Source organism: Mustela nivalis (assembly GCF_964662115.1).
Source record: "Mustela nivalis genome assembly, chromosome: 1".
NCBI classification, from domain to species: domain Eukaryota; kingdom Metazoa; phylum Chordata; class Mammalia; order Carnivora; family Mustelidae; genus Mustela; species Mustela nivalis.
The window spans coordinates 213,080,917-213,103,456 of NC_139020.1; the positions used below are offsets into that span (position 1 = coordinate 213,080,917).

Consider the following 22,540-nt stretch of genomic DNA (forward strand, 5'->3'; position numbering starts at 1 on the left):
CAGCAGCTTAACCCACTGAACCACCCAGGCGCCCCTCACTCATGGATTTAATCGAACGTTTCATTTTCTTTCCTTCAACCCTCGACACCCTAAATGCAAAATCTGAACTTGCTCTAGATTGCCCAAGCCCTTGGTCATCTGACCTAGGAGTTCTCCAATATCCCTGTGAGTAAAACCTCTGGGGTTGGGGGCTTTGAGAATTTCCACTGTCCCAAATTGGTTAAGAATTTCCCAATGGTGACGACAGAGCATCAGACCCAGCGTGGGGCCCTCCTGAGGCTGGGGAGCAGGGTGACAGCCCACACAGGTCAACATCCAGGAATTGTGAACCCCACCCCCAAGGCAGACCTTTCACCCAACACTCGTCCGCCTCCACTTTGCTGCTGCCTGCCCCAAGATTATTGAGAATAATGGGAAAGACGAAGCGTTGTTGGCATGCTCAGGAGGGTTCAAGGAAACTATGGTGTTCTCTCACACCTCCCGAGTTTTGCAGGTGCTGTTCCCCCTTCCTGAAACACTGTTCCACGCCTTATTTACTACCAAATGGTCCTTCTTCAGGTATCAGCTGAGACTCTGTATGAGTCCCTGGTCTGGTGCTCCCTGGGTCCTTCCCTGGCACCCTGATGTTCTTCTGGAATCTTAGGGAAAACTCTGAGTCAGTCAGGCTACTATAACAAATACCAAAGACAGGGTGGCTGTGTTAGAGAAGTAGAACCCAAGGATATATGTCCTCCACACACGTGTGCGCGCACACGCACACACACACACACACACATATACGCACACACACGGAATGGGGTCACAAAATTACGGAAGCCAAGAAGCCCTCTGATTGGCCATCTGCAAATTGGAGGCCCCAGAGAGATGGTGGTGTGATTCGGTCTGAGGCCAAAGTCCCGAGAACCAGAAGCTCTGACTCCTGAGAGCGGGAGATACAAATGTCCCAGCTCCAGCGGGGAAAGTCAATTCTCCCTCCCTCCACCTTTTCATTCTATCCAGACCCTCAACAGATTAGATGTGGCCCACCCTCATGGGTGAGGGCATCTTCTTCACTCAGTCTGCTGAGTCCAATGTCATCTCTTCCAGAGACGCCCTCAGAGACGTGCCCAGAAGAGTCTATTACCTGCGATCTCGGCATCTCGTTGTAGCCCAGCCAAGATGACACATAAAATTAACCACCCCAGTGGCTAGAACGACAAACATTTGTTTCCCACAGTTTTGCTGGCTAGAAGTTGGCGATCAGGGCGCCAGTGTGGCCGGGTTCAGGGAGAGCTCTTTTCCTTGTTTGTGGATGCTACCTTCTCCCTGTGTGCTCCTATGAAGGAGAGAGTGCTCTGGTCTCTTTGTCCCCTGATAAAGGCACTAATCCCACCATGGGGGCCCCACGCTCGTGACCGCATCTAACCCTGACTGCCTCTCAAAGGTCCCACCTCCAGGAGCCACCCCACTGTTGTCAGGGCTTCACATACAGATTGAAGAGACACAAACATTCAGCACACAGCACTGTCCAGCATGGCATCCTGAGGTTCAGGGTCTGTTCATGGAATTTCTCAGTTGTTGCACAAAAAAGAGGGAAAAGATATCAAAGCTCCCAGGAGGGAGAGGTGAGGACAGAACCCCTGGCACAGGCACGGTAGGGTGAGTTTCTTCTAGAGACGGGAACAAGTGTAAATTGGGGGGCTAGAGGCAAAAGCAGCTATGAATGTCCCTGGGTTCACAAGTGGTGGGACAGGGATTAGAACCCAGCTCCTCCAGCTCCAGACAGAACCTGTGCCCTTAGTCACAGCATCTAGGTCCCAGAAAGCTGGGATATCTTTTATGCCATTGACTGAACTTAGTTTCTTCAGTCTTTCTTGTTGCATAAATGCTATATATTCTCTACAGAAAAAACCAAAAAAACAAAAAATAAAACAAAAAACAACAAAAAAAAAACCTCCCAGAAAACAAAAAGCAAAAGCAAGTCAGGAAATGCAGACAAGAGAGAGAAATGAAAGAGAAATGAGAAATGAGAAAAAGACAATGAGAGAGAAAAACTGTGAAAACCCTTTCTTTACCGCACCCCCTAGCCAGAAACAAAACTGTGATTGATCTACAAACATATATATATTTTTTCTTTTTAAGGTTTTATTTAGATAATATCTACACCTAACATGGGGATCAAACTCATCACCTTGAAATCAAGAGTTGCATGCTCTACCAAGTGAGACACCCAGACCTATAAATATTTCTTTCCTCTGTTCAGTGCTCAGGTCTGAATTTCCTTTACTCTTAATTGCCATTAGTTGTTGAAAACAACACCTGGGGCGCCTGGGTGGCTCAGTCCTTAAGCATCTGCCTTTGGCTCAGGTCATGATCTCAGGGTCCTGGGATCCAGCCCCACATCAGGCTTCCTGCTCAGGGGGAAGCCTGCTTCTCCCTCTCCCACTCTTCCTCTTGCTGTGTCTCTCTGTCCAAAAAAAAAAAAAAAAAAAAAAAAAAAAAAAAAAGGAAAACAACACCTTGAAATCAAAGGCAAAAGAAACAAAAAACCGGGCTCCCTGTTCAGCAGGGAATCTGCTGCTTCCTCTGACTTCCCCCATTCATGCTCTGTCTCTTTCCTTTACTTGCTCTCAAATTAAAAAAACAAAACAAAGCAAAACAAAAAGAAATGAAAAACAAAACAAAAAATAACCACCCATAAAACCAAAAAGCACCCTTTGCCAGGCTAAACAAACACATAGCTTTAAGTGAAACAGTTAGGTTTTTTTTTTTTCTGATTCCTGAAACAATAAAAGATGGAAAAATGGTCTGTTGGGAGATCAAGAAAATGCGGTGTCATCTTGCCTTTTTTGCACTTAGCCTTAGAGCTTGAAGGTTTTACCATTTATTCAACAGGTCCCGCGTTTTTATGTAGGCAACCTCCTGCTGGTGGGCATTCGTCAGGTGCCCACTGCTTTCCAGGTGTATGACAGTGAGCAAGACAAACAAAAATCTGTGCCTCAACACAGCTGATATTCAAAGAACGTAGATTTTCTAGCAGTATTTTTAGTCTAGTCTAGTATTCCATAGTGTGGAAATACACTGGGATTTATGTAGGTAAGTTTCCCTGTTATCAAAACACCCACTGGCTGCATACTTGTAGCCAAATACCTCTGTGTTTTCTTTTCTTTATTTTTAAAAATTGGAGCAAAATATACATAACATAACATTAACTTTTTTTTTTTTTTTTAGAGAGAGAAAGAGGAGGAAGCAGGCTTCCTGCTGAGCAGAGAGCCAGATGCGGGACTCGATCCCAGAACACTGAGATCATGACCTGAGCCAAAGGCAGCGGCTTAACCCACTGAGCCACCCAGGCGCCCCCATAACATTAACTTTTTGACCATTTTTTTTTTAAGATTTTATTTATTTATTTGACAGACAGAGATCACAAGTAGGCAGAGAGGCAGGCAGAGAGAGAGAGAGAGAGAGAGAGGGAAGCAGGCTCCCCGCTGAGCAGAGAGCCCGATGCAGGGCTTGATCCCAGGACCCTGAGATCATGACCTGAGCCGAAGGCAGCAGCCCAAACCACTGAGCCACCCAGGCGCCCCCTTTTTGACCATTTTTTTTAATCTTTTTTTTTTTTTAAGATTTTATTTATTTGTCAGAGAGAGCGAGCGAGAGCGAGCACAGGCAGACAGAGTGGAAGGCAGAGTCAGAGGGAGAAGCAGGCTCCCTGCGGAGCAAGGAGCCCGATGTGGGACTCGATCCCAGGACGCTGGGATCATGACCTGAGCCGAAGGCAGCTGCTTAACCAACTGAGCCACCCAGGCGTCCCCTTTTTGACCATTTTTAACTGCACAGCTCAGCGACCTGAAGCACACTCACACTGTCATGTGACCACCCCCACCCTCGGTTTCTAGAACTTTCCATCTTCCCAAAGGGAGACTCTGTCCCCACAAAGCACAGACTCCCCACCCCGTACCCCAGCCTTGACTTCCACCCTCTCCTCTCTGTTTGTGTAGACGGGACTCCTTTGGGGCCCTCCTGGGAGTGGGGTCCTACAGGACGTGCCCTTCTGTGCTGCTGTCACTGAGCCCAGTGTCCTCAGGGTCCCTCACGCTGTGGCAGGTGTTCAGGACGTCGTAACGCACTTCCTGTCTGTGGAGGTGCCTGTTCTGGACATTCACACGATGGAATCACACACCACGTGGCCGCTCGTGATTGGTTCTTTCACTGAGGGTCCCGAGCTCGTGGTCCAGCCAGGCTGCAGATTCTTTAAGTCCCCACAATTCTGGATTTTCTGACCCACGTTGGGGATGCATCCTAACTCACCTGCTCTTAGGGGAAAACCAGAGGCCAGGGAAGGAAGGGCTGAAGTCTGAATGAGATTGAGGGTAACCAACAGGGCAAGACAGCAAAGGAATTTGTGTGTGTGTGTGTGTGGGGGGGTCCAGGAAGTGGGAGAACCGACCTTGGACTCATGTAGCCTCCAGAGAGAAGACAGAGAACATAATCTGGGCATGGGACCCCAGGTCCTGGAGCTCCCTGAGCTGTGCTCTGCCCCAGAGCAGAGTATGGACATGTCCACAGCAACTTCTCAGTTCACTGGCCCCTGCTCCCAGCGGTGGATGAGGACCTCAGGCTTCCCTGCAGGCTGGGCTCCAACCCCTGTGTACAGGCTGACAAGAGCTGATTGTTACATTTTCAGGGTTTTTGGCAACTAGATGTTAAACTCAGCCAGTATTGAAAAAGAACTTAGAGGTACCTAAAAGTTGACAAAAGAAAGGTCATCAGTGTAGAACCCGCACCCCCTCCTCATTAATAGACATTGCCATTAGCCACAAACCTCCAGGTGGTTTGTCCCTCCTGCCTTTACACGGTGGAAAGGCTAGGTGATGGTGTGACCCTGCACATCCCCCCCAATTTCCTGCTCTGTGGCTCCACAACCCCCCACCCCCACCCCCCAAACTGGAGGTCATCAGTGGTGGAAGTATCTATGGTCTGGAAATAGGCTGATGATAAAAATCAGCAACCTTTCCCCCCAAGACCCCCCCGACTTTGCTCTGTCTCCCTCCCAAGTCACCCCACCACTGTGCATCCTAACCTACTCCATAATTTACATATGTCTGCCTATTGCAGTGTCTGCGATTTCTGTCCGATGGGGCTCAATGCCGTGTGTTTCTAGAACAGTGCCTGGTACCCAGCAGGCCGTCCACCCTTCATGTCCACTGGATAAAAGGATCGTTCCAGGAAGCTCATCTTAACCGCGCCACCACCCTGCCTGAGAACGGTGGCTGATACCCTCGAGCGAGCTCGGTCCACCTTCTCTTCAGTCCGGTTTTTGTCTGCCGCCCTCAGCTTCGGGGGAGGCAGTCACGGGGAGACAGGCTGGGGGCCGCTATTGGGCGGTGACTGGGCGACTGCCTCCTCCCCAAGCCCGCCCCGTCTGGCCGCTGTGCGCCGGCACACCTGGGGCGCTCTGCCAGGTGCGCTCCGCGGGCCCAGGTGCGCTCGGTTAGCGCCCCACGCTGCAGCCAAGCGCGGGACCGGGCCACCTGCGCAAGGCCGCGCGAGGCCTCGCTCCAGACGCACCAGGGGCCACAGAGGCCACGGAGACCGGTAGGGCGCGCCAAACCCCAGCTGGGGGGGCTTTCATCCGAGAGAGCCTTAAAATCTCTGTAATGTGAAGGTATTTTAAAGGTTCAGAAAAATCGCGAAAATAAATGTGTTAGATCTCAAATCGTAAAAGCCAAAGGTTAGGCGGATTCATTCATTCCGTAAATACTTCATGAGGTGACCAGGTGTCAGGCACTGGTTTTAGGAGCTGGGATAGAGCTGGCAGAAAATAATAATAATAATAATAATAATAATAATAATAATAATAATAATAATAAACCCCTCCTAACTCCAGAATCTGGTGTAAGTGGGAGAGGCCGGTGAGAAGTTATAGAAATAACCGTATTCATTTGCTAGTTCTGTGACAGGCTGAGCGTCCCCGCTCCCCGCCCATTCAGGTGCTGAATTCCTAACCTGAACTTGTGTAAAGGCAAAGGTATTAGGAGGTGGGGCCTCTGGGAGGGGCTTAGGTCAAGGGGCCGGAGCCTCCACCAATGCGGTGAGCGCCCTTAGGCGAGGCCGCACAGAGCTCCCTGCCCCTTCCTTCCGGTGAGGGCGCACGGGGAGAAGTGGCCGTCCACCCCCCAGGCCGATTTTGGACTGCCGAGCCTCACAAACTGTAAGAAATAGATATCTGCAGTTTATAAGCTACCCAGAGAGTCTGCCGTAACAAAATATCACAGATGGGGGCGAGGGGCGGGGTGGGGGTGGGAGGGGCGCTTGCAACGGGAATGTGTTCTGGAAGCTGGAAGTCAAGATCAAGGTATCTGCAGGGTTGGTGTGTCCTAAGGCCTGGCTTCTCCCACCCCACTTCCATGTATAGATTTTATTTATTTATTTGAGACAGAGAGCGAGCGAGCGAACGAGCACAAGCAGAGGGAGCTGCAGGCAGAGGGAGAAGGAGAAGCAGGCTCCCCACAGAGCAGGGAGCACGACGATGCACGGCTCCGTCCCAGGACCCTGCGATCAGGACCCAAGCCAAAGGCATATGCCCAACTGTCTGAGCCACCCAGGCGCCCCTCCTACCCGCTCCCGGACCAGCCATCCATTAGCTGCCCCGACCCAAGCGTAAGGGAAGAAGCACCGCCCCCCACCCAGCTGAGGTCAGCCTGAATCCCTGGCCTGCAGAATCCATGAGATAGGAGAAAAGGATGATTCTTTTCAGCACGTGTGTTCCGGGGGAGCTGCTGATGCAGCCACAGGGACTGGAACAGCCTTAAATGTAGCTCCGGGCTTGAATTTGCATGTCTATAATTACTACCCAAGTCATACAGTTTGTTTACTATGTCTGGCCCCCCCGCCCCAACTGTCCGCTCATGGGGGGGGGGGGCATCTGCCACCATTTAGTTCCTGAGACACAGTGTCAATCTGTCCCAGGAAGGAGTCGACAGATTTCTGTTGCTGAGCACAACCTTGGCTCCGTTCCTCCGTCCCGCCACGCTGACTGATCTCCTGGCCACCTAGGAGCAGGGTCTGGAGCTGGAAGCCGGGAACAGAACAGCGGACTAGCTAGACACCCTTCTCGAGAGCCCGGAATCTGGCAGAGGGCGATCACTCAAGTCCTCCTGCCTGCGTGGTTAGGGACGCAGGAGCCCCAGGGATGGACAGACTGTCCCAGCCGGGGAGGGAAGGAGGAAACTGGGAGATGCTTCTCTCATGCACATGGGTTGTCCAAGTAGATTTGTCGCAGGAAGTTGTGTTTCCCATCATTCTAGCTACCTTCTGGCTTCACAAACGACCCCAAGCTCAGTGATGTCTGTGGGCTGCATCGTGTCCTCCCAGAATTCGAAGGTAGAAGCCCCAAAGCCCAGTGTGGCCAGAACTAGGGATGGCCTGAAGCAGGTAACCCCTAGCCTTGGAAGTCACATAGACACCAAATCTGGTCTACTTCGAGGGAAGGGAACCAGATACCACCCTCTCAAGGGAAAGGAATTCAATGTGGGAGGGAGAGCCAGAAGTTTATAGATGTTTTTTATTTTCTTCTTTTTTTGGTAAAAAATATTTTATTTATTTATTTGACAAGAGATCACAAGTAGGCAGAGAGGCAGGCAGAGAGAGAGAGAGAGGAGAAAGCAGGCTCCCCGCTGAGCAGAGAGCCCAATGCAAGACTTGATCCCAAAACTGTGAGATCATGACCTGAGCCCAAGGCAGAGGCTTAACCCACTGAGCCACCCAGGCACCTCTGTTGTGGGATATTTTAGGTAATACTTCTGCAAGCGGAGGTGATTGACATCAACGACATCTGCTGGCATATATACGCTTTTCTTTCTCATGGAAGGCCTTAAGAAATGACCCTCCAGGGGCACCTGGGTGGCTCAGTCAGGATAATTTTGACTCTTGATTTCAGCTCAGGTCATGACCTCAGGGTTGGGAGATGGAGCCCTGCATTGGGATCCGTGCTGGGCAGGGAGCCTGCTTGACATTCTCTCTCTGCCTGCCTCTCCGCCTACTTGTGATCTCTCTCTCTCTCTCTTTCAAATAAATAAATAAAATCTTTAAAAATAAATAAATAGGGAGCCTAGGTGGCTCAGTGGGTTAAAGCCTCTGCCTTCGGCTCAGGTCATGATCCCAGGATCTTGGGATGGAGGCCCGCATCAGGCTCTCTGTTCAGCAGGGAGCTTGCTTCCTCCTCTCTCTCTCTACCTGCCTCTCTGCCTACTTGTGATCTCTGTCAAATAAATAAATAAAAATCTTTTAAAAATAAATAAATAATTAAATAAAATAAAAAAGAACAGCTTTATTAAACTTGGTATATAGCATATTAATATATATAATATATGTTTTATATGTATAATATATATGGTATGTATAATAATTCTTTAAACTTGATATATATAATAAACTCTGCATATTTAAACTGTACAACCATGTCATCCAGGGATCAAGACTTTTTTTTCCACTTCCTTCCAAAGTAGATGTCTTTGTTTCCTTTCCTCACTGCCGTGGCTGGAACGTCCTGCTCACCTGGGCAGGAATGATGGGAGGTGACAGGCCTGTTTTATTCCCAGTCTTGGGGGGAGGCAGCTAGTCTCGTACCATGAAGCATAGTGTTCACTGTGGGTTTTCACAGGTCTCCTTTGTTGGGTTGAGAAAATGCCCCTCTATTGCTCTTGTCTGGAGACTGTAAAAAAATTAAGAAGAGATGCTAGATTTTGTCAAATGCTCTTTCTCCATTTATTGAGATGATCGTGTGGTTTTCTTTTGGTTTTTAATGACGTGGAAAGATTGACACGAAGCCAGTCCATTCGTGGCAAAGGACATGGATTGATTTTCCTGTTAAGCCCACCCTTGTATTGTCTGTAACTTCTTATTTTGATATGATTTCCAGCTTCTAAATAAGTTGCCAGAAGCGGCAAAGTATTTTTGCATCTCCTTGACCCAGATTCCTCAATTGTTGGCTTTCTGTCACTTTTCGCTTTATCTTTCTCTCTCTAATAGTATACCTATATACAATTGTATGGTCCACCTTTTTTTTTAATATTTTGTTTATTTATTTGACAGAGATCACAAGTAGGCAGAGAAGCAGGCAGAGAGAGAGAGAAGGAAGCAGGCTCCCTGCTGAACAGAGAGCCTGATGCGGGGCTCCATCCCAGGACCCTGAGATCATGACCTGAGCCAAAGGCAGAGGCTTTAACCCACTGAGCCACCCAGGCGCCCTGTATGGTCTACTTTTTAAAAAAGATTTATTCATCTCTTTGACAGAGAGAGAGACAGTGAGGGAGGGAACACAAGCTGGGGGGGTGGTGGGAGAGGGAGAAGCAGGCTTCCCGCTGAGCAGGGAGCCCAATGCAGGGCTTGATCCAAGGACCCTGGGATCATGACCTGAGCTGAAGGCAGATGCTTAAAGACCAAGCCATGGAGGTGCCCCTACATACATGTTTTCTGAACAACTTGAGTCAGGTCTTTTTTTTTTTTTTTTTTTTTTAAGATTTTATTTCTTTGACAGACAGATCACAAGTAGGCAGAGAGGCAGAGAGAGATGGGGAAGCAGGCTCTCCGATGTGGGGCTCGATCCCAGGACCCTGGGAACATGACCTGAGCTGAAGGCAGAGGCTTAACCCACTGAGCCACCCAGACGCCCCTTGAGTCAGGTCTTCACCAGCTTTACTCTTAAGTATTTTGGTGGACATTTCCTACGAATAAGGACATTCTCTTACAGAACCGTAGTTCAGTGATCAGAATTGGATTTATTGCTGAGTCTGAACCACGATGAATTTTTCCTCCACGATTTCTTCCCTGCTGTCTGTTAAATCTCTCTTCTCTGCCCCAAGGAGCATATATGGTGACCTGTCTGGCCACTGTCAGTTAAAAGGTCTTGCTCTGTCCAGCCCCGTTAGCAGTTTCCATCTCAGAGCATTCTCTGTCCTCTCCTTGGCGGGCTAGACATGGGTCTGGGAATGGCACAGAAGCCCTGGGATGCTCTCCCTGTGTCCTGTCCCTCCTGCCTTGCTTTGCACCTGTGCTCGGCCTGTGCTGCTTCTATCCGTCCCTCCCGCATCCGGTTGGGGCAGGGCAAAGAGCAGGCATGAATGCTGACCATCCACAGGGATGCCCTCCCTGCTCTCGGTTGGGCACAGGCTGGGCTCCTGGGATCCAGGAAGGCAGGGACGGAAGGGAATAGATTCCAGAGCCAGATGTGGGTCAGGGGAGGAAACTCAGCCGTCTCCTTGTGATGCCGCCTACCAGTTGTCATGGAAACTGAAGCCGCTTTCTTTTGAAGGACCCATTAAGGGACGGGATGTAATCAACTCTCTCCTGGGTGGACCCCCGCCCTTGCTGGTGGGACTCAACCACCCTCAGGGCCAATAGGAAAAACAGGCCCTGGATAACGCCGCGTCTGAAGCCTCCCTCACCGCTCCTCCCCAGCCCTGACTGCAGATGACTTGCTGGGTGACCACTGGTCTGCTTCTGTTTGCATCACAGCATGCGCCCCCCTCCTCACCAGTGGAAAGGATAGAGGGAGACACATGGCCACATTGTCTCTGAGTATCAGACTATGGAAGGGGCATAAGGTGATGGCTTAACACGCAGACCCTGGCTGCCAACTGCCCACAGTTCAAATCCCAGCTCTGCCACCCAGAAGCTGTGTAGCCGTCAAGAACTTGCTCTGCTCTGGCCCTCGGTTTCCCCTCCCATAGGATGGATTGTAATAATAGTTCCTACCTCGTGGGAGGTAGTGTGCCTAATGTTGTTCAAGCAGCATCTGGTTAAAGGAAATGTAATATAGCCACCCAGTGGAATATTATTCTGCCATAAAAAAGGAAAGAAGCACTCCCTCTTGATACAATATGGATGAAGAGGGAAACATGCTCAGGGAGAGAAGCCAAACACAACAGACCACAGAGCATGTTATACTATTTATATGCAATATTCAGAACAGGCAAATGTATAGAGACAAAATAGGTAAGTGATTGTCAGGAGCTGGGGGGAAGGAGCCTAGGAAGTAACTGCTTGAGGAAATGGAGTTCCTTTTGGGGTGATGGAATGTCCTGGATATAGGTAGTAGTGATGGTTGCAGAACATTGTGGATGTCCTAAATGTCACCAAATTGTCACTTTAAAAGGGCTAAAAGGCAAATTTTATGTTCTGCGCATTTGCTTTACAAGATCTATTTTGTTTTTTATTTTTTAAAAGATTTTATTTATTCATTTGAGAGAGAGACAGAGAGAGAGAGAGCACAAGCAGGGGGAGTGGCAGAGGGAGAGGGAGAAGCAGACTCCCCGCTGAGCAGGGAGCCCGATGCGGGACTCCATCTGAGGACTCCGGGATCATGACCGGAGCCAAAGGTAGACATTTAACCAACTGAGCCTCCCTGAGCCTACAAGATTTATTCTGATGGCAGGACACAACACAGTGACATTTGGAGAAATGAACGCTTTGCTACCTGGAGTTCCAAATAAGAAAAGGGTGTGCATGGGGGGAGGGGGCAGGTGGACGGTAAGATGGAGCTCTAGGGGGGCACCTTAAATGTGGCAAGTTGTGTGAGGTTAGCTAGATTTCCTGGACTCCTTGGGTTTGGCTCATTTGTGTAACTTCCTGGGCTCCTGGACAATGGGGGTGTCCCTAGTTACCTGATTCCAGACCCTGGGGCAATCAAAGCAGGTGCATAGTGTCCCTTGAATATCAGAACTGATAAGGAAGAGGTCCAGGCATTTCATAAGCTGCTCAAGAGCAACTGATGGGCCTCTAGCCTGGGGCTCAGAAATGGGTCCCTCTTGCCTATGCTTCCTCCTTCCTTTTCCATCTATCCATCAGTCCATTATTTATCCTCCTTTATAATTTTCTGCGTATCTATCCACCTACTGCTCTGTCCCTGCTGCCATCGTCCTCACTGGAATTTATTGAGCATTACTAGGTACCAGGCATAGTGCCACACATGAACACACTCAATCTCCTTGATCTGTACAACAGCCTGAAGAGAGAAGCCATAATCTTACCACTTTTACAGATAGGGAGGCTGCGTGGGAGGGGAAGGTCTTGCCCTATGTCCCTGTTCATCATTCTTCCCTCCTTGCCTTACTGGCCCATGAAAAGGTCTCTAATCCCACCACAGTCTTTTTGCCTGGTGCTCTCCAAACTTATTATAATGCCAAGAAACAGTCATGTGCCAAAAGCTGGCCAATTTTAATTTTCAACCCATGTAGTGCTTCGAAGGCAGGGTCTCACATGCTTGCCATGAGTATCTGAGGCACTTCATTCTGGCCACATTATCTAAGTGGATAACTCTGTACGGCAAACTCTTCCTTTTTCCCACAGGTGCTTTTTGCTTTCAGAATTGTGTTGCATCCACTGTAAGCTGGCTTATCTGTTTTATTTGTTCTGTCCTTGTCTGTCTCTCCAGGGTCTTGAAGCAGCAGCCAGGATATGGGTGTCTCTTTTAGGCAGATCCGTCGTGTTGCCCATTCATACGCCTTTCCTCCTCAGGAGCTTACAACTCTATTTTGAAATGTGAGCCTGGAGATACAGGCTTACGGGAGGCCTCAGTTGGAAACTGGCTTGGAAATTGTGAACGGCACTGGATGGATTCCCAACTGTTATATGAGATAGGTGTAGGATTGCTAGCTCTCCTCCGCAAATGTTCTCTCCTCTCTTGCAGCACTAGATCCCTCAGTTTTTAGCTGAGCACATCTGGCCTCAGAAAATAGAAGGAATATTCCAATAAATCACGCACCATAGTAGACCATGTGAGCAAGTGTGACAGGAGAGTCAGCAATGACATAGGAGGAGCCTGGGGCCTGACACCCAGTCAGTTATGTGACATGAAATAAATGTATTAAAAGGTTTTTTTAACCAGAAAATTAAGTTTGATTTTTCATATAGTAAAATGCACAGATCTTAATTAAGTGCATAGATCAATGATTTTTGGCAATTGTACATAGTCAATAAACAAAAGTAACATGTTCAGCACCCCGGACAGTTCCTGGGACCTCTTTCTGATAGATTCCCACTCCCCCAAGACGCATCCAAACTTCCGATTTTTTTTTTTTTAAACGTAATCTCTACACCCAACGTTGGGGTTCGATCTCACACCCCAAGATCCAGAGTCACATGCTCTGCCAAATGAGCCAGCCAGGTGCCCCAGCCCAATGTTCTGATTCCTATCAATACAGATTAGTTTTGTCCAGTGTTCAGTATCATGCAAATGGAATCACGAATGTGTGTCTGGACCCCTTTTGTTTAACATGACTTTTCCAGTCCTCTATGCTGCTGTTTGTATCATTAGTTTGTTTCTTTGTTTCCCCCTGAGTAACCCACAGTGTGGATGTACCATTATTTGTTTATCCACTCACCAGTTAGTTTTTGGTTATTACGAATAAAATTCTTAAGGCTGTTTCTGTAAAATTCATTCTGTGGAAATACATATTCATTTTCTCTTCCACATAAGCCTAGGCGTGAAATTGCTGAGCCAAAGGGGAAAAATTTATTTCCGTTGTGTTCAAGAACTGTTATTTTGAGTCTATCAGAGTAACTGTAGTACATCCCTGTGTATCAGTTTTCCCCACTTCTTTGCCTCATTCTCTGGTCCCTTGACTCCTACTGTCTAGGACCATCTTCCTAATAAACCACACTTTCTGAGTCTCTGTTTTCATGGGTTCCCAAATTAAGATAAGTGGATATGGATCAAGTACCATAAGACAGCTCAGTGGGTTGTACCTTCGGCCCACAAGCAACGCTGTGGGAGCTGGCTCATGTTTATAGGTGTGTGTGGCCTTCATCCTTTCATGTCTGGTGAAGGTAATGGGGCTCAGAAACCAGCATTCATATCTCAACTGAATACTTGCTTGGTACTTAGCTGGGCATGAGGGGCTATGAAGATAAAACTCATGAGATTAGCTGAGGTCTCTCCCCAGAGGTCTTTGGTGGGGGTCATAAAAGGTTGGTGGAGTTTTTTAAAAAATATTTATTTATTTCAGAGAGAGAGAGAGAGAGAGAGAGAGAGAGAGAGAACGAGTGCACAAGCAGCGGGAGGGGCAGAGGGAAAGAATCTTGAGCAAGCCTGATGCAAGGCTTGATCTCACAACCCTGAGATCAAGACCTGAGTTGAAAGCAAGAGTAAGCTGCTTAACAGACTTAGCCACCCAGGATCCCTGGTGGAGTCTTTTTTAACCAAAGGAAGAATTCCCTAAGAATTGGTGGAGAAACTGATCCAAATGCAGATTTCTGGATCTCTCTCCCCTCTGCTTGTTGAAATTGGGAGGGTCCGGAGAATCTGTATTCTCTGTGAACTTCCCAGGGGGATCGTCCTCATATTAAATTTGGAGAATGCAGGTAAGAGGTGGCCCTGAGTGGGCTAGCTCTTTGGTGTAGCTGGTGGGACAATGATAGGCAATTACTCTCAGCAGGGAGGTGCAGATCATGCAAGCGGTGTGGGGATATTTGGATTTTATCCTGCATGTAAGGGGAGTCTTGGAATGGTTGAAGGCAAAGCTGGAACTCAATTAGATTTGTGTGCTACAAGACTCTTTAACGTGTACAGAGAATGAGTTGCCTGTGTATGTGTTGGGGGAGGTGGGAAGGAACCACAACATGGTGGAGACAGGAGGCTAGAGAAGAGGATGGATTTAACCAGAATGACTTAATCTTGGGGGAATTCGGGCAAGATGATTGGTGGATATGAGGAGGGGAGGGTCTCTGGGATGTAGAAAGGCTGCCACAATGCCAGGACATGGAAGGAGGGGCAAACTGGTGGTTGGGTGCACTGGGTGTTCAATTTGGAATGGTTAATTTGGGGTAAGTGTGAGACACTCAGGGAGGCATTCACAGAGCTACCAGGGCAGAATCTCCTTTCACTAGGGTCTCTAAGGAGAAGTATAAAGTATCTGGGTGTCTTTTCCTATCCAAAAGCTCTCCCATTCCCAGAGGGTGGTTCTAAATATACCAGAAAATCTCTCACAATTAGCCTTAACCCAGACATTGAACACCCTCTCTCCACCCCATTCATGAAATGCCTCTGGCATTTAGGTGTCTTGTAATTGTATTTTCTCTGCTTGTTAATGGACCCACTGAGGCAGTCCTCCTGGGAGAGAGAAAGATTTCATTTGTCTGGGACTGAAGAGGGAGACAGGGGTTGCCGGAGCTAATGAGGAATCAATGCCTCATAATTGCTAATTAAATGAGCCTGGCTCTCTCCTGGGGCTATTAGTTGGCTGGCTGGCCCTTGAGTGTCCACAAATTTAATTATACTCCCCCAATAAACACCTGCAGCAACCATCACCCTATGGTATCTCTGTGGGTGAGACCAGGGAGAAGCAAGATCTTTATGTGTGTGCTGAAGCCATCAATTTACTTATTGATTGATGTATTGGTTTAGTCTCTGATGCCTTTATTGATTCAACAAATGTTTATTGAGCACCTGCTGTGTGCCAGGTTCTGAAATGGGTGCTGGGGACACAGCAGTGAAAATACAAACACAATCTCTGCTTTCATGGGGCTCACAGTGTGATGGGGGACACAGACAGTCCTGCAGACAGATAACACAAAAATAACTGAAGTGCTGGGGAGAAGATATCTCAAGTCTATGGGACTTGGGTCCATGGGACTAATATATACTTGACATGGAGAGAGGGCAGAGCTTTCCAAGCTGAGGGAATGGCAAAATCTCTAAGGCTAGAATAAGCTTGCTGTGGTGTTTGTGACTTGATTAGGATGTGAGAGGGAATTGGGGGTGAGTCCTGTTGAGGTCACAACTTGCCTACTGGGCATAGATTTATACTTGTCCTATAACTGGTCCATGGAACTGATGGAAGGATGGGGGAGAAAAATAACATTCCTGGAATCATTATTGAGACGTCTCCAAAGAATTCCGGTCTAGGGAAGGCTTCACATGCCGTTCCTTCATTGATTTCCCCAGGAAAGTGTAGTAAGATTGTTATGGACTCTAGGTTCAGAGTCAGATAGTTTGTATTTCCTGGCTTGTGGGGTGTACAAGTGACATAGCCAATACCATATATGGCGCACTGTTCTGTGTTTATGGGGTGCATGCCCCTGTTTTATTCCCTCCCTTATCCTTGTGCCATGGAATGAGCCAGCCCTCCTCGTGATGTAAGTTATCCTTCTTTGATCCCCTGTCCCCCACACTTGCTTGTCCATCTCACATGGAGGTCGACGGGAGTCTACGCTATGAGGAAGCTGTGACTTGTTGTCATAGTACATCACAACAACAAAATCACTAGTCTTCCACACAGCACTAGACCACAACCACTCCAGTCTTCTTCGTCACCCTCTCCCCACCTTTGAGAACCCCCTCCAGCTCTTACCTCTCACCTGAGCCAAGCCATAACATTTGGGCTTCCTGCTTCTCCACTGCCTCCTCTTTTCCATTCCTGGTCCCCCTGGAGAGAGGCAGGGTCTGATCCCCAAGGGCCCACCTCCCACCCAGGCATGTCAGAAACATGGAATTTGGAGTTGGACAGATGTGGGCTTGACTTGCAGCTTCATTCACCCTTGGGCTAGTTCTATCTCTGCCACTCTCTGAGTCTCAGTTTCCTCAAGTGTCATCTGGGCGTAATAACACCCATGTCCTAGGGTTGAGGATGGCATTTAATGTATATAAAACCCTTGGCACAATGCTTCCACACAAGTCTGGAAAGAGCCCAGCAACGTCATCGTAGCAGGTGCGCGTTCCCCCACAGTCGGACCGACTGGCCGTCTCACCTGTTGGGAATTACGGATTAATGTGTGCGGTTTCTTTTCACCGGCTTGATCTAGAAAATAATTCGTTGAAACATCCATTAAATGAGGGGCAAGTCTCCAGAAGCGTCAGACGTCTCCGACCACCCTCTCTCTTCCCCCGGGCAGGGCGAGAGGTCTCCCCGGTTACCGGGGAAGCTGTCCGGTTTCCCGGAGCTGAAATGAAGTCGGCCCGCGAACCCCGCTGGAAGCTGTCCGGAGCTCTGGTGCTGAAGCAGATCGCGGTTCCTTTCCTGGACCCCGAGAGGCGCTGTCCGGAGTCTCGGTGCTGAAACAGATAGCAATTTCCTTCCGTGGCGGCTGGAGAGCTGTGCTCGGCCTCGGTGCTGAAGAAAACTTGACTTGCTTCCCTCTCCTCCCTTGGCTCACCCCACTCCCCTCTATTCTCTGTCTCTCTGACTCGCCCCCTCCCCCAGATTTCTTTACCTTCCTATTCTGTTCCCGGGGCACTTCAGAATGGCAGTGGGGGAGACACGGAGAGGCCGCGACCAGGACTCATATGTGCTCCCCACCTCGTGGCTATCCCCTGACTTACCTCCCAGGTAGTCAACCCCGTAAGTCTCCGCTTTGCAGACCTCCAACTTTGCCGTCTTTGTCACTTTCTTGGAAAATGTCCATGGGCTGATCTGTAAACCAGCCCCTTCCCTGGGGGTCCCTCGTCCTTCAGACCACCCCTCCCCCACGGGGCAGTGGCCTTTCCTCTGTACACCTCACCTGCTTCCAATCTTGTGGGCTGATGCAGGTGACTAGTGGCTGCCGAAGCAGGGACGTGCACTTTTATGGGCTTTGGGGAAGGCGGGGCACCGGGAACCCGAGGAGGGGCTTCACCAGACGGCCAATGGGACTCAGCCTGGAATGCATCTCCAAAGATTACCTCATAGGCTGTGGTCTCGACTTCAGAATAAAAGTCTGGCATCTGCCCAAAAACTGGCTTGGGGTTTCCTGGAGTGAGGAGGAACACTCGCTGTGGTCTCCAGGGTCTCCCCACTTGGCCCAAACTCTTCCTGGGTCTCTCACATCCAGCTTGGCACAGAAGCGGTGGCTGGAACCTACCTCTTCCCATCTTCACCTTGTGCTGTTGCTGAATCAGGAGAGAGAAAACTAATAAACTGAGTTGGGGACGGAACAGGGGAGGTTCAGAATATTTAAGGTCAGTTCCAGAGGAATGGAGGACTCAGAAGAGCGTGGGGCAGAGGTCAGTTTCAAGACTAGAGCTTTTGATTCCTCAGCTCAGAACCCACCTCATAACATAGTTTATTGTTTTGCTTTACTAAGCAGACTCTGAGTCAAAAAACATACAAGCTTGAGTTCAAATCCAGATATGTCTCCTTCCTGCTGTGGGACTTGGGGTACAGGTAAACCTCTCTGTGCTTCAATTTCCTCACCTGTGAAATGGTGATAATAGTAGTACCTTCTCAAAGCACTATGATGAGAAATTCATGTGGTGTGGATGGATGGTAGAAATAAATAATGTGAGCCAGAACTAGGATAAGCAGTGCACCTGCCACAGGTGCAAAATTCAAGACGGCTCCAAAAAACAAAACAAAACAACCCCCCCCCAAAAAACCCACCTCAGTAATCAAGACAGATAATGTTTCAATGCAATGTTTTAATGGAATGAAAATTAATGTAAAAAATCTGCCATGAATAAATTATCAAAATTTTAAATAAAGATGGGATCCACATTACTGATTTTTCCTTTTGCCTCAGGCTGTAGTGCAGCTTGGCGTGGGACTAGAAACAATGTCCAGACGTGGTAGAAGCTACTATTATTTTCTGAGACATATCGCCCCTTTACCTAATCAACCAACTTTTGTTGTAATAGGGACAGCGTAGATGACACGTATGTGAATTCAACAACCAAGCTTGTCTTTTTTTTTTTTTTTGAAGATTTCATTTATTTACCTGACAGAGAGAGATCACAAGTAGGCAGAGAGGCAGGCAGAGAGAGAGGAAGGGAAGCAGGCTCCCTGCTGAGCAGAGAGCCCGATGTGGGACTCGATCCCAGGACCCTGAGATCATGACCTGAGCCGAAGACAGTGGCTTAACACACTGAGCCACCCAGGCGCCCCCCAAGCTTGTCTTTAGGGAAGGTGAAGACATGAATGTATAACTATACTCAGATGCAGTATTGTGACAATGGAGAGATTTGTGCCCTCACTTATTCTTTCCCCAGTATGGAATTCCTCTAAAGGGGCTGCTCATTTTGTGGAAGTTGAACTCACAAATGTGCTGTCTGAATACCACCATGGAACCAGGAGCATCCGATGAGGCACCCAGCGTTTGTCAACAAAGATGTCCAGTCCAAGGGTTAATTCCACTAATGCACTGGGGAAAGTTTCAGTCAAACCCATGAGGAGTGGGTGCAGAAGCTGTATGGAATTCTGACACACAGTAGGCACTCAACAAGTCCGCTGTCAAGTGTGTGACTCCAGTGAGCTCATCTGAAACGCTCGAACTCCTGCATTCTGCATCCCACTCAGAGAGCAGTTATGGCTTCACAGTTCCAAAAGGAGGAAGAGGGAGTTTGCTACAAAGGGAAGAATAAATAGGCATGCAGCCTGCAGATGGCTGCCTTGTTTGTTTGTTCCCCCCCTTTTTAAAAAACCATTTTATTTGCTTTTTATTTTTTAAAAATATTTATTTATTTGAGAGAAAGAGCACAGGGAGGAGGGGCAGAGGGAGAGAGGGAATCTCAGGCAGAATCCCTGTTGAATGTGGAGCCTGACTCGGGGCTTGATCTCATGACCCTGTATCATGATCTGAGCTGAAATCAAAAGTCAGACACTTCACCAACTAAGCCACCCAAGTGGCCCTAACCATTTTATTATTTAAAAAAATTTAACCCACAGGAAACTTGCAAGGAACATACGATGAACTTTTATTTTTTATTTTTTTAAAAGATTTTATTTATTTATTTGACGGAGAGATAGAGAGCACAAGTAAGCAGAGCAGCAGGCAGAGGGAGAGAGAGAAGCAGGCTCCTCTGCTGAATAGGAAGCCCGATGTGGAGCTCGATCCCAGGACCCTGGAACCATGGCCTGAGCCGAAGGCAGCTGCTTAACCAACTGAGCCACGCAGACGCCCCACGATGAACCTTTAAAAACAATTTTATTTATTTATTTGAGAGAGAGTGAGAAAGAGCTTGAGAGGGGGAGAAGGTCAGTGGGAGAAGCAGACTCCCCGTGGAAATGGAAGCCACATGCGGGACTGGATCCCCAAACTCCAGGATCATGACCTGAGCCAAGGGGAGTCGCTTAACCACTGAGCCACCCAGGTGTCCGAACTTTTTTTTTTTTTCCAAGTAAGATTTTATTTATTTCTTTATTTGACAGAGAGAGCACAAGTAGGTAGAGTGGCAGGCAGAGGGAGAGGGGAATGCAGGCCCTCCGCAGAGAAGGGAGCCCAATGCAGGACTTGATCTCAGGACTCTGGGATCATGACCTGAGCCAAAGGCAAACACTTAACGGATGGAGCCACCCAGGTGCCCCCGTACAATGAACTTCATGTCATCTTTATTTAGGTTCACCTACCCATTGTTAACATTTTGCCTTATTTCCTTTATCTTTGTCTATTTCTTTACGTACATCTGTCCCAGTACTGTAAGTTCCAAACAAAACTGCCCCTTTATTCCTAAATACTTCAGCATGCATCCCCCAAGATCAAGGACAGTCTTCTATGTAACCCTCATATAATCATCAGCCAAGAAGTTAAAACCATTACAACACTGCGGTCTAATCCCTGGTGCACACTCCAGCTTCACCAGTCATCTTATTACTGTCCCTCATGGCATTTCTTCCCAAGCTGGGACCCAAGTCAAGACTGTGCATTCCATTTCATCATTCTGTGTTTCCCATCTCTATCACAGAGAGGTGGGCTTTGCAGTAGCAAGATGATTCCTCTCAGTCCAGGGGTCTGGCTTAGTCACTGTCCTCCATGAGGGTGTGCACTATACATCGTGTCTGGCCCTCCTTCTTTACAACGAGATTTTTTTTTTTAAGATTTTATTTATTTATTTATTTGACAGAGAGAGAGATCACAAGTAGGCAGAGAGGCAGGCAGAGAGAGGAGGAAGCAGGCTCCCGGCTGAGCAGAGAGCCTGATGCAGGACTTGATCCCAAGATCCTGAGATCATGACCTGAACTGAAGGCAGAGGCTTAACCCACTGAGCCACCCGGGCGCCCCTCAACAAGAGTTTTTTTTTAAAGAGGATTTCTTGGGCGCCTGGGTGGCTCAGTGGGTTAAAGCTTCTGCCTTCAGCTCAGGACATGATCTCAGGGTCCTGGGATCGAGTCCCACATTGGGCTCTCTGCTCAGTGGGGAGCCTGCCTCCCCCTCTCTCTCTGCCTGCCTCTGCCTACTTGTGATTTCTGTCTGTCAAATAAATAAATAAAAAACCTTAAGGGGTGCCTGGGTGGCTCAGTGTGTTAAGCCACTGCCTTCGGCTCGGGTCATGATCTCAGGGTCCTGGGATCGAGTCCCACATTGGGCTCTCTACTCAGCAGGGAGCCTGCTTCCCTTCCTCTCTCTCTGCCTGCCTCTCTGCCTGCTTGTGATCTCTCTCTGTCAAATAAATAAATAAATAAAGTCTTTAAAAAAAATCTTAAAAAAAAATAAAGAGGATTTCTTAAGTCTCTTTATCTCCCAAGTCTAGAAAGACATAGACAGATATATGCACCCCTGAGCCTACTTTATGAATTCATTCACTCCATAAAAAATGTTTTTGAATGCATGCTATGTGCTATGTGAGAATACAGCAGGGAACCCAGCAGATGTGATTTTTGTCCTCCATTTAGTGCAGAGGACAGACAATAAGCAAGTAAACAAATGAAGGAACAGGATAACTTCGCACCGCAATGGCTGCTATGAAGATAACAGATCGGGAGTTAGAGAAGGAATTTCTATCAAGGGCCAGAAAGTAAACATTTTCAGCTTCCCGGGACAGCCATTCTCTTGTGGCCACTCCTCTCTGCTGTTGTAGCTAAAAGGCAGCCTGGGAGAACACACAAATGGATGGGTGTGACTGTGTGTCAATAAAACTTTATTTATAAAAATAATAGCAGCTTATTTGAATCAAGGGCTGTAATTTGCTGGGTCCATGGTAGCCCGTGAGTGGCTGGTAAAAGAGACATGATATAGTTGGGGAAAGTCTCTCTGGGGTGGGGCAACTTGGACTGAGTCCTGAATGGACAGAAGGACATGGCCAGGAGGAGAGGAAACCGGCAAGTGTCAGGCTGCAGGATGATTGGCTGCAAAAGTCCTGGGTGGGCGTGTAGGGACTGAGGAGGCACAGGTCCTGATGGGTATTGGGAGATGATCAAAGGCGGAGGGGACTGGTAGGAGATACAGCCAGAGGGAGTTCTGGTCATTCACGCTGGGAGCAGACCACACAGGTAAACCTTTCTTCCTTTCTCTCTTTCTCCTTGAGCTTTTTACTTTGTGCCAGGCTCCATTTTAAACCACCTACATACCACGAATTCCTAAGGCTTGGAGCAACCCTGTAAAGTAGCTATAATTGTCCCCATTTTTTAAAAATATCTTTATGAGAGAGAGAGAGAGAGAGCGCGTGCGCGCATGAGCAGGGGTAGAGGCTGAGGGAGAAGCAGACTCCCCGTTGAGCAGGACCCTGGGACCACGACCTGAGCCAAAGTCAGAGGCTTAACCCACTGAACCACCCAGGCTCCCCTGTTGTCCTCATTTTACAAATGAGGAAACTGAGGCTCAGAGAGACTAAGTAGCCCAAGGCCACCTGGAAAGCAAACAGCAGAACTGGAAT

The 22,540-nt window shown here is 48.3% G+C and overlaps 1 long non-coding RNA gene across 1 annotated transcript; it reads right to left on the reverse strand.

The window, feature by feature from the left end:
• Nucleotides 1-16,662: 16,662 nt before the first annotated feature.
• LOC309871250 lies at nucleotides 16,663-17,557 on the reverse strand. Its single transcript, XR_014315149.1, has 3 exons — nucleotides 17,300-17,557; nucleotides 16,895-17,032; nucleotides 16,663-16,778 (listed from the first exon to the last, which is right to left on the reverse strand). It is a non-coding gene; the product is annotated as an uncharacterized lncRNA (long non-coding RNA).
• Between the last annotated feature and the right edge of the window lie 4,983 nt (nucleotides 17,558-22,540).